Genomic DNA, 14266 nt, shown 5'->3' with positions numbered 1-14266 from the left:
CAGTCTCGATAACAATCAGATGCTAATGGATGGGGGCCGGGATGAGTTTTCGGAAATGCCCTTGATTTCTCATGAGACACTGTAGCACCTACTCCACCCCTCCACCCTCCCATCCCAGCCAGCCCATTCCTGGGCAGGCACTGGACAGACCCAGACTGCCTGAGCCTGCACCAGTCTAGACTCTGGAACCAGCCCTGGGAGGCTGCATGGGACAACCCTGCCTCTGTCACTCCATCAGCATCACTAAGCTTCCCTCTAAGGTCCCCAAATGCCTCTCACATGCCTAGCATTTAGCTGCTGCACCGAGCATGCTCACTGACAAACTTTTGGCCAAGAAGGGCCTTTTGGTCTCTCTTGGTCAGATCTAGGAGGGCTTCAGGACTCTCCAAAACTCACCCAGAGAGCCTGCCAGGAACACTCAGCTGAGCGATGGCATTGTGGAGCCTGGGTTTTCAGAAGGGAGCCCATAGTGAGTGGTAGCATAACCTTGTTAAGGTTGTATTTTCCTTAGGTATAGAAACAAATCAAATGCTGCTAAATTGGTAAGGGATGGAGTTTTCATATCACGTCACATTTTGCTGAGCCGTAACCAGACAGGGAAAAAGCAGAGCCACATAGCTCATCTGGGCACAAGCGGGCAGCTTCCCTTTCAGCCTGCACTGGGAGCAGGTTGGGGGTTTAGAATCTGTTTTTTCAAAATTAATATTTATTGTGGAATACACATAGCTCACAGTTTACCATTTTATCCATTTTAAGTGTACAATTCAGTGGTATTAGGTCCATTCACATAGTTGTGCAACCATCACCACCATCCATCACAGAAATTATGCCCCTTAAACACTAACTTCCTTTCCCCTACTCCTGGTAAGCACTATTCTGCTTTGTTTCTATGAATTTGGCTACTCTAGGTACCTCATGTAAGTGGAATCCTATAGTATTTGTTCTTTTTTATCTGGCTCATTTCACTTAATGTTTTTGAGGTTCATGGTGCTGTAGCATGTATCAGAATTTCATTTCTTTTTGAGGCTGAATAATAGCTCTCTGTGTATGCCACATTTCATTAATCTGTGGATGGACACTTGAGCTGTTTTCACCTTTCGGAATTGTGAATAATGCTGCTGTGAACATATTTTGGTTTTTTTGTTTGTTTGTTTGTTTGTTTTTTTGGTTTTTTTTGAGATGGAGTTTTGCTCTTGTTGCCCAGGCTGGAGTGCAGTGGCGCAATCTCGGCTCACTGCAACCTCCGCCTCCCGGGTTCAAGCGATTCTCCTACCTCAGCTTCCCGAGTAACTGGGATTACAGGCATCCATCACCACACCCGGCTAATTTTTTGTATTTTTAGTAGAGACTAGGTTTCACCATGTTGGCCAGGCTGGTCTCAAATTCCTGATCTCAGGTGGTCCACCCACCTCGGCCTCCCAAAGTGCTAGGATTACAGGCGTGGGCCCCATGCCCAGCTGTGAACACTTATGTACAAATATCTATTTGAGCACTTGCTTTCAGTTCTTTTGGGTATATGCCCAGAAGTGGAATGGTGTGTCATATGGCAATTCTCTGTTTAATCTCTTTAGGAACTGTCATACTGTCCTCCAAAGCACTGCACCATTATACATTTTCACCAGTGACATACAAATGTTCCAATTTCTCTATATCCCTGTCAACACTTGTTATTTTCCACTGTTTTTTGAACACCTGTTATTTCCCCCTTTTTTGATAATAGCCATCCTAATGGGTGTGAAATGCTATCTCATTGCAGTTTTAGTTTTGATTTGCATTTCTCTGATGACTGGAGATGTCAAGCATCTCTTCTTGTATCTTGTAAAGATACATTTGTGTATCTTCTTTGGAGAAATGGCTTTGGCAAGTCCGTTATCAATTTTTTGATTCAGTTTGGTTTGTTGTTGAGTTGTAGTTGTTCTTTATCTATTCTGAATATTAACCCCTTTTCAGATATATGACTGAAAATATCTTCTCCCATTCTTTGGCTTGCCTTTTAACTGTCTTGATGGTGGCCTTGGATGCACAGTTTTTAATTTTGATCTACTCGTATTTATCTTTTTTCCTTTCATTGCCTATGTTTTTGGTGCCATATCCAAGAATAACACTGTTTTGTTTCAGATAAAGGCCAAACTTCTTATATAATCACTGCAGGTCATTTTCCCATATTCACAAGGCTATTTCTGGAACACCTGGACTAAAGACTCGCCAGTCATTTGTGTCCAGTGAAACTACTAGCGTTGGAGTATTTATAGTTGAGTTGATGTATCTTTTGCCCTAACCCCAACATATCGCTGACTAAAATTTTGATCTTTGAAAATAAAGTTTCCAATATCCCCCACCCCAATGCTCATTTTAGGCAAAAGCTCACTCCAATTAGGTAAACATTCTGGAGTCAGCAGATAACATATAAGAAATGAGCACGCTATTGAAGTCATGTGGGACCTACTTTAGAGAGGCTGTATCATTCAGGCTTCATCACCACTTAGGTGATTGTGTAACCTCAGAACAGCAGCAGTGGCTCCAGATGTGCAGGAAGGAGGAGACTCTCCCTGCAAGGCCTTCTGAGAAGCCTTCCTTTGCGAGCAGGGAGAGCGGGGAGTGGCCGCTGGCCTGCCCCAGCAATGACTTGTGAGGGTAGTATGGAAAAGGCAGATTGAGCCCCACGGCCTCATTGTCAGAGGGAGCCAAGTGCCATCAGTTGCCCTGTGACCTTGCCAGGCTCCTCTTCCACCCTGACAGCTGTGGCCCATCAGGCTGGAAAAATCATGCTGGGCATCTGCTAAACTTCTGAGATCCCAGCAGATGGATTCTGTACAGAATGAAAAGTCAATGCACAAATCTTCCTCTGATTTCTAACAGTGCGGGACTCTTATTGCTGATTGTAATTAGGGTTCTTGCCTCTCCATCTAGCCTGGGATCTACCAGGAAAGGCCAGTGGGCATCAGCATTGAGACAGCAGGCCAGGCCATCATTGCATTTGACTCATTGCAATGAAGTCACTCATGCTGACAAGTAAAGGTAGAGCTTTGGCTTCGTCGCTATGACCACCCTCCCCACTCCGACCCCAGGGTCTCTAACCACAGTGAGCAGAGAGTGGGGCTCCTAGCACCCCTGGCATGGCACGCGGATGGAGTCATGTTAAAACTCAGCATAAACAGGCTGAAGGAAACCGGAGTCTAGGGAAAGATGGAAAGGGGTTAGCTTCATGTATTGAGTTTTGCAATATTGGTGCCACAAAATGAAGATGCTCATTTAGGTTGCCCAGTTTTTGTTTTGGCTCAATGAATAAAACTAGCAACATGCTACCCTAAAAAATACTGTTGAAATGAGTCATTCCCAAGCACTGGGAGCTTGGAATAAGTCAGAGAAACCCAGGAGCGAGAATCTGGGCAACAGTAGCTTGGAATCCCTTTAGCCCTCAGCCCACACCAGGGTTGCATAGCAGAAACATGAAGGGGCCACTTCTGGGAGCCGTGGGGAATAAGACAGGTGATTCCTCCATCAAGGAGCTTGCAGGCCGCTGTTTAAGGAGCTGCACTGTAAATAGGACAGGTTAAACCCATAAAGATGTGGACAGCAGGTTAAAGAGAAAGTGGGGTCACCAGGCTCCAAGGCTAATTGTTAAGTAAATTAGAAAAACAAAAAAGTGTCATCTGCGAGGTGAGAGGCCAGAAAGGACTCCTTCAGGCTGGGCCCCAGGAAGGCCTGCGGGGAAGAGGTGACTGCAGAGAAAGAACTGGGGAAGCAGCTGCTGCCCACGAGCATGACATTTTCCAAAAATGATTCCATGCCAAGTGAGTGTCTGAGGAAATTGCTGGGGCATCCCCGGGAGAGCTGTGCACACAGTCATTCTGAAGTAATTTGCTTTGAAAGGTGGCCTTTGGGATGGTCTGGCTTTTTCCCCCATTCCAAAACTGACACATCCTGATGAACTGAACTCTTCTTGGTGGTTTCATGCTTTGCAGTGGGAATAGTGGTTTGGGTTCCAACTAGAAACGGTGCTTATTTAGAGATGCACAGCCTGGCTCCTACCCTGCCCAGCATCCCCTTTCAGGGTGTGAGTTCAGCCTGCCCTGCCTCTATCAGCTCTGTACTGGGGACAGTGTCTGATGATGTACAAGTTCTTTGTATGCATTTGTATCCTCATTTCCTGGCTTTTTTAGGCTCAGGCAAGGGCCAAGTCTGCGTATTCCTCAATGTGTACCCATGCACTCCACCAGGCTGGTACCCAGGAGGTGCCCACACGAATGTACAGGGTGACTGTTAGATGCTTTGCCGTAACACAGCGGTGTGGCACAGGAACCAGTGTCTATTGTGGCTGGTCAGTATCCATGCTGACCCAGATGTTTGATATGTGAATCTCACCCAGCTCTCCTGGTCTTGTCCCCACCTCCTTGAGAGCTAACCACCTGCAGCTGCTAACTTCACGCACCTGGATTTTTCCAGTTGAGATGGGGCTCTGCACTGCGGCGCCTCCCTACCTTAAACATCTGCTAAGGGCCAGGCATCTGTGGGTTCTGCCCTGAAGGCTTCCCTGGCCCACTGGCTGTAGCAGGCCAGGGTTGGGGGAAGGCTGTGCAGGCCAGTGAGCACACGGAGCCCAGGACCTGCAGCTCGGACCAGCTTGGTCATGTTCTCCTCGCCCAGTGACTGGGGGCCCCCGCTTGGATTCTCACAGATGTTCCCTGACATCAGCAACTGCAGTCATGGCTCAGGATTTAGGGCTGCAGAGGTTTTCAGCCTTGTCCCAGGGCAGAGTGCGCCAGATGGGCTTCTGTGGCTGCCAGCACTTCCAGTAGCTGCTGAGGCCTTCTGCACACCCAGCTCTGTGGGCATCCTAGCCGCCCCAACAACACAGGCTGAGCCCTTTTCTGGTAGTAGTTGGTGGTGACACCACCCCCATCCACTGGTGACATCATGCTTACAGAGTCAAATGCCCAGCCCCCGGCTGCCAGGCCAATGCCACCTGCTGGCTCTAATGCCAGGCCCAGGTTATGCACGAAGGTCCCATCCCTCTGCAGCTGACCGAGGCATAAACAGAAGCCCTCATGACTGGGGATGAGCTGCTTTCTCTGTCTGTGGAACACGGAACAGAGGTGGGTGGGAAATGCCAACCCCAGGTTAATATGCATTGTTATTGAGTAGTGTCTGGGACACCTGTCCCCAGCCAACCTGTGAGGAAAAACAGCCAAGCCCCTAACCCCAGCCCCTCTCCGTTCTGGTTATCTCAGCATCTCCTGGGTGATGCTCAGTGCTGTGGACATGTTTATGTGGGTGATAGGGACAGAGGCTCCGAGAGGGCCTAGGACCTCCCCCTGTTAGCAGGTTCACAGATGTGCCTGGGTTGCATGCTGCCTCTTGTTCAAGGGTCGACTTACTTGTTCCTTTTCTTAGTATATATGTGTCAGCGTTGCTGTCACCTGTGTACCAATATGAACCCTTCCATGGCCCTGCTGTATAACTTTTGGGGATGTCAGTCGGTAGGCTGGCAGGCCTCTCCACTCTTCAGGAACTCCCTAGGTAACCCTGCACTTGCTGGTCCCCCAATGGCCATGCGACCTTCAGGTCATGTGCCAAGCCCATCTTTCCTGAGAGCCCCTCTGAACTGCACCTCCTCCCTTCCCTCGTCACACTAGCAGCACCTGCCTTTCTGTGTGTATTTCTTCTCAGTAGAAAAGAACACAGACGCCTTGAGAGATCTGTTCACTGCAGCTTCCCCAGTGCCTGGCACAGAGCAGGTGCTCGGGGACTTAGCTGGATAGATGGTGAGGATGAGTTGTAGATAAAGGACGCTGGCCCTCCCCAAACCCTCTGTGGCCTGAGAACAGGGAACCTTTATCCCCAGAACAAGGCTTAATTCTAGAAATGTGAAAGGTGTGGCCACCAGACACTCGTCCTTGTGGTGGTTGATACTGCCTAGAAACCAAGATGTCTACCCTCGGGTTAAAACTGTAAGAAAAAAAAGTCCCCCTCACAGCCCTGCAGGCACCCACATGGAGGGACTCCAGGGCATCGAGGTCCCGAGCGCTGCGGTGGGTGTGCAGGACTCTGCTAGCCTGATGGAAGCATCCCCACCCAGCAGTTGGCACTGCTGACTCATGGTGGCACATCTGGAGTGCCACACCCAGTGTAGCTGTAGCTTTGACAGCCATGGTCCTGCCACATGAGAAAAAACAAAACAGAAATGGGATGGCATGTTTCTTAAATATTCCTGAAAAGGCAAAAAACAAGGTTCTCCCATCCCTCATTTTATAGAAGGGGGACCCAAGGACCAAGTTCCACCAGAATGGCACAGAGCAGGTTTCACAAACTGTGTTCCATAGAGGGAAATGGTGTTTTATTGTGGAAGAAGTTTAGGGAGGACAGAATCAAAGCGCTCTTGCTCCAGCAGTACTTCTCCCCATCTTTAATAACTTGCTCCATGTCGGGTGGAATTTGAAGCACTTTACCTGAGTCACTCATTCATTCCTCTGAAACAACTCTGAGGCTCAGAGACTGTTCTTATACCCAGGATACAGATGAGGAAACTGAGGCATAGCATGTGTGTGTGAACATGGTGCTGTTTCCCAGCTTTCTGGGCCCAAACATCCTGCGGGTGCAGAGCACATTAAACCCCACAGTCCTTGGTAGCTGATTAGGAAAATACCACTCTGCAGACTGAGGGCAGTGACACAGGTACAAACAGAAGCATGACAGTTTTTTCCCTGATGAGATTTTCTTGATTCCTGGTTTGTATTGGATGCCTTTACCAAACAGTTATTTACTATCTGACTCAATTAAAGCTTGCTAATTGGGTGTTTTTTAAAATCATCAGGGTAAGTTACAGATACAAGTTCACCAGACTATTAAACTATAGAGTTATTTTATGGCAGGTGACATTCATATTGCCAGCTGTAATACACTTGGAAATGACCAAAAATCATTTTTCCCATAATGGAATATAGAACTAACTACAGAAAAATTAGAGTGAATTTTTTTCTGATTTGAAGTGCTGTTCCTAGTAAATGGAATAGCAGTGCTCCTGCTGTGCAATGGTAATGCTGTGCTGCATTTATAATTTTTATTAAAGTTCTGGGGTACACGTGCCATGGTGGTTTGCTGCACCCATCAACCTGTCATCTACATTAGGTATTTCTCCTAATACCATCCCTCCCCTAGCCCCCCACCCTCCAACAGGCCCCCGTGTGTGATGTTCCCCTGTGTCCATGTGTTCTCATTGTTCAACTCCCACTTATGAGTGAGAACATGCAGTGTTTGGTTTTCTGTTCTTGTGTTAGTTTGCTGAGAATGATGGTTTCCAGCTTCATCCATGTCCCTGCAAAGGACATGAACTCATCCTTTTTATGGCTGCATAGTATTCCATGGTGTGTATGTGCCACATTTTCTTTATCCAGTCTATCACTGATGGGGATTTGGGTTGGTTCCAAGTCTTTGCTATTTTGAACAGTGCTGCAATAAACATACCTGTGCATGTGTCTTTATAATAGAATGATTTATAATCCTTTGGGTATATACCCAGTAATAGGATTGCTGGGTCAAATGATATTTCTAGTTCTAGATCCTTGAGGAATCACCACACTGTCTTCCACAATGCTTGAACTAATTTGCGCTCCCACAAACAGTATAAAAGTGTTCTTATTTCTCCATATCCTTTCCAGCATCTGTTGTTTCCTAACTTTTTAGTGATCACCATTCTAACTGGCATGAGGTGCTATCTCATTGTGGTTTTGATTTGCATTTCTCTAATGACCAGTGATGATGAGCTTTTTTCCAAATGTTTGTTGGCTGCATAAATGTCTCTTTTGAGAAGAGTCTCTTCATATCCTTTGCCCACTTTTTGATGGGGTTGTTTTTTTCTTGTAAATTTAAGTTCTTTGTAGATTCTGGATATTAGCCCTGTGTCAGATGGATAGATTGCAAAAATTTTCTCCCATTCTGTAGGTTGCTTGTTCACTCTGATAATAGTTTCTTTTGCTGTGCAGAAGCTCTTTAGTTTATTAGATGCCATTTGTCCATTTTGGCTGTTGTTGCCATTGCTTTTGGTGTTTTAGTCATGAAGTTTTTGCCCATGCCTACGTCCTGAATGGTATTGGCTGGCTAGGTTTTCTTCTAGGGTTGTTATGGTTTTAGGTCTTATGTTTAAGTCTTTAATCCATCTTGAGTTGATTTTTGTATAAGGTATAAGGAAGGGGTCCAGTTTCAGTTTTCTGCATATGGCTAGCCGGTTTTTGCAGTACCGTTTATTAAATAGAGAATCCTTTCCCCATTGTTTTTTCAGGTTTGTCAAAGATCAGATGGTTGTAGATGTGTGGCATTATTTCTGAGGCCTCTGTTCTGTTCTGTTCCATTGGTCTATATATCTGTTTTACTTTATCCTTGTAGTATAAAGTCAGGTAGCAGGATGCCTCCAGCTTTGTTTTTTGCTTAGGATTATCTTGGCTATGCGGGCTGTTTTTTGGTTCCGTATGAAATTTGAAGTAGTTTTTTTCTAATTCTGTGAAGAAAGTCAATGATAGCTGGTGGGGATAGCATTGAATCTATAAATTACTTTGGGCAGTACGGCCATTTTCATGATGTTTGTTGTTCCTATTCATGAGCATGGAATGCTTTTCCACTTGTTGTGTCTTCTCTTATTTCCTTGAGACTTGAAGATGTCCTTCACATCCCTTGTATGTTGTATTCCTAGTTATTTTATTCTGTTTGTAGCAATTGTGAATGGGAGTTCACTAATGATTTGGCTGTTTGTCTATTATTGGTGTATAGGAATGCTTGTAACTTTTGCACACTGATTTTGTATCCTGAGACTTTGCTGAAGTTGCTTATCGGCTTAAGGAGATTTTGGGCTGAGATGATGGGGTTTTCTAAATATAATCATGTCATCTGCAAACAGAGACAATTTGACTTCCTGTCTTCCTATTTGAATACCCTTTATTTCTTTCTCTTGCCTGATTGCCCTGGCCAGAAGTTCTAATACTATGTTGAATAGAAGTGAGAGAGGGCATCCTTGTATTGTGCCGGTTTTCGAAGGGAATGCTTCCAGTTGTTGTCCATTCAGTATGATATTGGCTGTGGTTTTGGCAGAAATAGATATTTTGAGATATGTTCCATCAATACCTAGTTTATTTTTTTGTCTGTTTTTTTGAGACAGTCTCGCTCTGTCACTCAGGCTGGATTGCGGTGGTGCAATCTTGGCTCACTGCAACCTCCACTTCTCGGGTTCTATCAATTCTCCTGCCTTTGCCTTCTGAGTAGCTGGGATTACAGGTGTATGCCACCATGCCTGGCTAATTTATTTATTTATTTTTTTAAGTGGAGACAGGGTTTCACCATTTTAGCCAGGCTGATCTCAAACTCCTGACCTCAAGTGATCCGCCCACCTCAGCCTCTCAAAGTGCTGGGATAACAGGCGTGAGCCACCGCGCCCAGCTATTGGGAGTTTTTAGCATGAAGCCATGTTAAATTTTATCAAAGGCCTTTTCTGCATCTGTTGAGATAACCATGTGGTTTTTGTCATTGGTTCTGTTTATGTAATGGATTACGTTTATTGATTTGTGTATGTTGAACCAGGTTTGCATCCCAGGGATGAAGCCGACTTGATCGTGGTAGATAAGCTTTTTAATGTGCTGCTGGATTCAGTTTGCCCGTATTTTATTGAGGATTTTTGCATCAATGGTCATCAGGGAAATTGGCCTGAAATTTTCACTTTTTGTTGTGTCTCTGCAAGGTTTGGGTATCAGGACGATGCTGGCCTCATAAAATGAGTTAGGGAGGAGTCTCTCTTTTTCTATTGTTTGGAATAGTTTCAGAAGGAATGGTACCAGCTCCTCTTTGTACCTCTGGTAAAATCTGGCCGTGCATCCGCCCAGTCCTGGACTTTTTTTGGTTGGTAGGCTATTAATTACTGCCCAATTTCAGAACTTGTTATTGGTCTGTTCAGGCATTCGACTTCTTCCTGGTTTAGACTTGAGAGGGTGTGTGTCCAGAAATTTATCCATTTCTTCTAGATTTTCTAGTTTATTTGCATAGAGGTGTTTATAGTATTCTCTGATGGTAATTTGTATTTCTGTGGGATCAGTGGTGACATCTACTTTATCATTTTTTATTGCGTTTGATTCTTCTCTCTTTTCTTCATTAGTCTAGCAGTCTATCTATTTTGTTGATCTTTTCAAAAAAAAAAACCAGCCCCTGGATTCATTGATTTTTTTTGAAGGATTTTTCATGTCCCTATCTCCTTCAGTTCTGCTCTGATCTTATTTCTTGCCTTCTGCTAGCTTTTGAATTTGTTTGCTCTTGCTTCTCTAGTTCTTTTAATTGTGATGTTAGGGTGTCAACTTTAGATCCTTCCTGCTTTCTCCTGTGGGCATTTAGTGCTATAAATTTCCGTCTAAACACTGCTTTAGCTGTGTCCCACAGATTCTGGTACATTGTGTCTTTGCTCTCATTGGTTTCAAAGAACTTATTTATTTCTACCTTAATTTCATTATTTACCCAAGAATCATTCAGGAGCAGGTTTTTCAGTTTCCATGTGGTTGTGCGTTTTGAGTGAGTTTCTTAATCCTGAGTTCTAATTCGATGGCACTGTGGTCTGACAGACTGTTGTTTCCTTTCTTTTGCATTTGCTAAGGAGTGTTTTACTTCCAATTACGTGGTCAATTTTAGAATAAGTGCGATGAGGTGCTGAGAAGAATGTATATTCTGTTGATTTGGGGTGGAGAGTTCTGTAGATGTCTATTAGGTCTGCTTGGTCCAGAGCTGAGTTCAAGGCCTGAATATCTTTGTTAATTTTCTGTCTCATTGATCTAATATTGACAGTGGGGTGTTAAAGTCTCCCAATATTATTGTGTGGGAGTCTAAGTCTCTGTGTATGTCTCTAATTACTTGCTTTATGAATCTGGGTGGTCCTGTATTGGGTGCATATATATTTAGGATAGTTAGCACTTCTTTTTGCATTGATTCCTTTACCATTATGTAATGCCCTCCTTTGATCTTTGTTGGTTTAAAGTCTGTTTTATCAGACACTAGGATTGGAACCCCTGCTATTTTTGCTTTCCATTTGCTTGGTAAATCTTCCTCCATCCCTTTATTTTGAGACTATATGTGTCTTTGCACGTGAAATGGGTCTTCTGAATACAGCACACCGATGGATTTTGACTCTTGATTGAATTTGCTAGACTGTGTCTTTTAACTGGGGGATTTAGCCTGTTTACATTTAAGGCCATTGTTATGTGTGAATTTAATCCTGCCATTATGATGCTAGCTGGTTGTTTTGCCCATTAGTTGATGCAGTTTCTTCATAGCATCAATGGTCTTTACAATTTGGTATGTTTTTGCAGTGGCTGGTACTAGTTGTTCCTTTCCATGTCTAGCGCTTCCTTCAGGAGCTCTTGTAACGCAGGCCTGGCGGTGATAGAATCTCTCAGCATTTGCTTGTCTGTAAAGAATTTTATTTCTCCTTCACTTATGAAGCTTAGTTTAGCCAGATATGAAATTCTGGGTTGAAAATTCTTTTAAGAATGTTGAATATTGGCCCCCACTCTCTTCTGGCTTGTAGGGTTTCTGCAGAGAGATCTGCTGTTATTCTGATGGGCTTCCCACTTTGTGGGTAACCCGACCTTTCTCTCTGGCTTCCCTTAACATTTTTCCTTCATTTCAACCTTGGCGAATCTGACTATTGTGTGTCTTGGAGTTGCTCTTCTTGTGGAGTATCTTTGTGGTGTTCTCTGTATTTCCTGAATTTGAATGTTGGCCTGTCTTGCTAGGTTGGGGAAGTTCTCCTGGATAATATCCTGAAGAGTGTTTTCCAACTTGGTTCTATTCTCCCCTTCACTTTCAGTTACACCAATTAAACGTAGATTTGGTCTTTTCATAGTCCTGTATTTCTTGGAGGCTTTGTTCATTTCTTTTTCACTCTTTTTTCTCTCATCTTCTTTTCTTGCTTTATTCCTTTGAGTTGATCTTAAATCTCTGATATTCTTTCTCCTGCTTGATCAATTCAGCTATTGATAATTGTGTATGCTTCACGAAGTTCTTGTGCTGTGTTTTTCAGCTCCATCAGGTCATTTATATTCTTCTCTAAACTGGTTATTCTAGTTAACAATTCGTCTTTTTTCAAGGTTCTTAGCTTCCTTGCATTGGGTTACAACATGCTCCTTTAGCTCAGAGGAGTTTGTTATTATCCACCTTCTGAAGCCTACTTCTGTCAATTCATCAAACTCATTCTCCATCCTGTTTTGTTCCCTTGCTGACGAGGAGTTATGATCCTTTGTAGGAGAAGAGGCATTCTGGTTTTTGGAATTTTCAGGCTTTTTTGCACTGGTTTCTCCCCATCTTCATGGATTTATCTACCTTTGGTCTTTGATGTTGGTGGCCTTCAGATGAGGTTTCTTTGTGGACTTCCTTTTTGTTGATGTTGATGCCCTTCCTTTGTTAGTTTTCCTTCTACCAGTCAGGCCCCTGTGCTGCAGGTCTGCTGGAGTTTGCTGGAGGTCCACTCCAGACCCTGTTTGCTTGGGTATCACCAGTGGAGGCTGCAGAACAGCAAAGATCGCTGCCTGGAGGCTTTGTCCCAATGGGGCACCCGCCAGATGCCAGGTGAAGCTCTCCTGTATGAGGTGTCTCTTTGTCAGGAGGCACAGGGATCAGGGACCCACTTCAGGAGGCAGTCCGTCCCTTAGCAGAACTCTAGTGCTGTGTTGGGAGAACCACTGCTCTCTTCAGAGCCGGCAGGCAGGAACATTTAAGTCTGCTGAAGCTGTGCCCACAGCCACCCCTTCCCCCAGTTGCTCTGTCCCAGGGAGATGGGGTTTTATCTATAAGCCCCTGACTGGGGCTGCTGCCTTTCTTTCAGAGATGCTTTGCCCAGAGAGGAGGAATCTAGTGAGGCAGTCTGGCTACAGCGGCTTTGGGGAGCTGCAGTGTGCTCTACCCACTTGGAACTTCCCGGTGGCTCTGTTTACACTGGGAGGGGAAAACCGCCTACTCAAGCCTCAGTAATGGTGGATGCTCCTCCCCTCTTCCCCCACCAAGCTCGAGCATCCCAGGTCGACTTCAGACTGCTGTGCTGGCAGCAAGAATTTCAAGCCAGTGGATCTTAGCTTGCTAGGCTCCGTGGTGGTGGGATCCGCTGAGCTAAACAGCTTGGCTCCCTTGGCTTCGGCCCCCTTTCTAGGGAAGTGAACGGTTCTGTCTCGCTGGTGTTCCAGATGCCACTGGGGTATGAAAAAAAAAAAACTGCAGCTAGCTCAGTGTCTGCCCTAACCAGTGCCCAGTTTTGTGCTTGAAACCCAGGGCCCTGGTGGCATAGGCACCCAAGGGAATCTCCTGGTCTATGGGTTGTGAAGACCCTGGGAAAAGTGTAGTCTCTGGGCCAGAATGCACCGTTACAGCACAGTCCCCCTCATGGCTTCCCTTGGCTAGGGGAGGGAGTTCCCCAACCCCTTGCACTTCCCGGGTGAGGCGACGCCCCACCCTGCTTCAGCTCACCCTCTGTGGGCTACACCCACTGTCTAACCAGTCCCAATGAGATAAGCCGGGTACCTCAGTTGGAAATGCAGCAATCACCCACCTTCTGCATTGATCTCACTGGGAACTGCAGACCAGAGCTGTTCCTATTTGGCCGTATTGCCAGCCTCCAATTTTTTTTTTTAATAAAGTAAAGTAGGAGTAGGTCAGGTCTGGAGGGGCTGAGAAAAGTTCTTGGTTCACAGAGTAGGGAACATGAGCTAGGGGGACACCTCAGAACTTGTCCTTGATGTTTTTCACTCTCAAAATCAGCCTGAAATAGGAAGTAGCTGAGGAGTCTCAGGTCTGCCCCTACAGGGCAGGCACCCACAAAGAAGGAAAGAGGGCCTGGGGCTGCAGGTGGAAGTGCCAGCTGTCCCCTTGGTGGCAGCTCCATTGTCAGGCCCAGTTAGGGGAACACCACAGCTGCCTGTGCAGTGCTCTGTCCTGCTCCTCACCCTCCTGGGCATCTGTGGTGCTTAGACCCTGGGCCAGCACTTGCCCCTTCCCACCAGCCCACCTTACACCCTGGGAAGGCCCATCACCAATACAAAGATACACATGTAGGCACACATTTAGAAATTAGATTTTGATGAGTGCAGTTCAGTGACCCAGTCACTGTTAATTCTGTCACTGTCCCTGTTGCAGCTCATACATTCAGCACTTAAAATTCAGCTCTCAGCTGAATTCGTTTGTTTTCCATAAAAGGCAGATGACATGGGTGATGTGAGCACCCTTCTTCCTCTCCCAGGACAGATGACTCTGC

The 14266-nt window shown here is 45.5% G+C and overlaps 1 protein-coding gene across 5 annotated transcripts in view; it reads left to right on the top strand.

The window, feature by feature from the left end:
- Positions 1–14266, top strand: part of NR3C2 (nuclear receptor subfamily 3 group C member 2) — a 366173-nt gene that overhangs the window by 349047 nt on the left and 2860 nt on the right. The gene's annotated exons all lie outside the window — the stretch shown is intronic.

This window comes from Pan troglodytes, chromosome 3 (genome assembly GCF_028858775.2).
Source record: "Pan troglodytes isolate AG18354 chromosome 3, NHGRI_mPanTro3-v2.0_pri, whole genome shotgun sequence".
Taxonomy (NCBI): Eukaryota; Metazoa; Chordata; class Mammalia; order Primates; family Hominidae; genus Pan; species Pan troglodytes.
The sequence above is the reverse complement of the archived record's forward strand: the minus strand, read 5'-3'. Positions and strand labels throughout refer to the sequence as shown.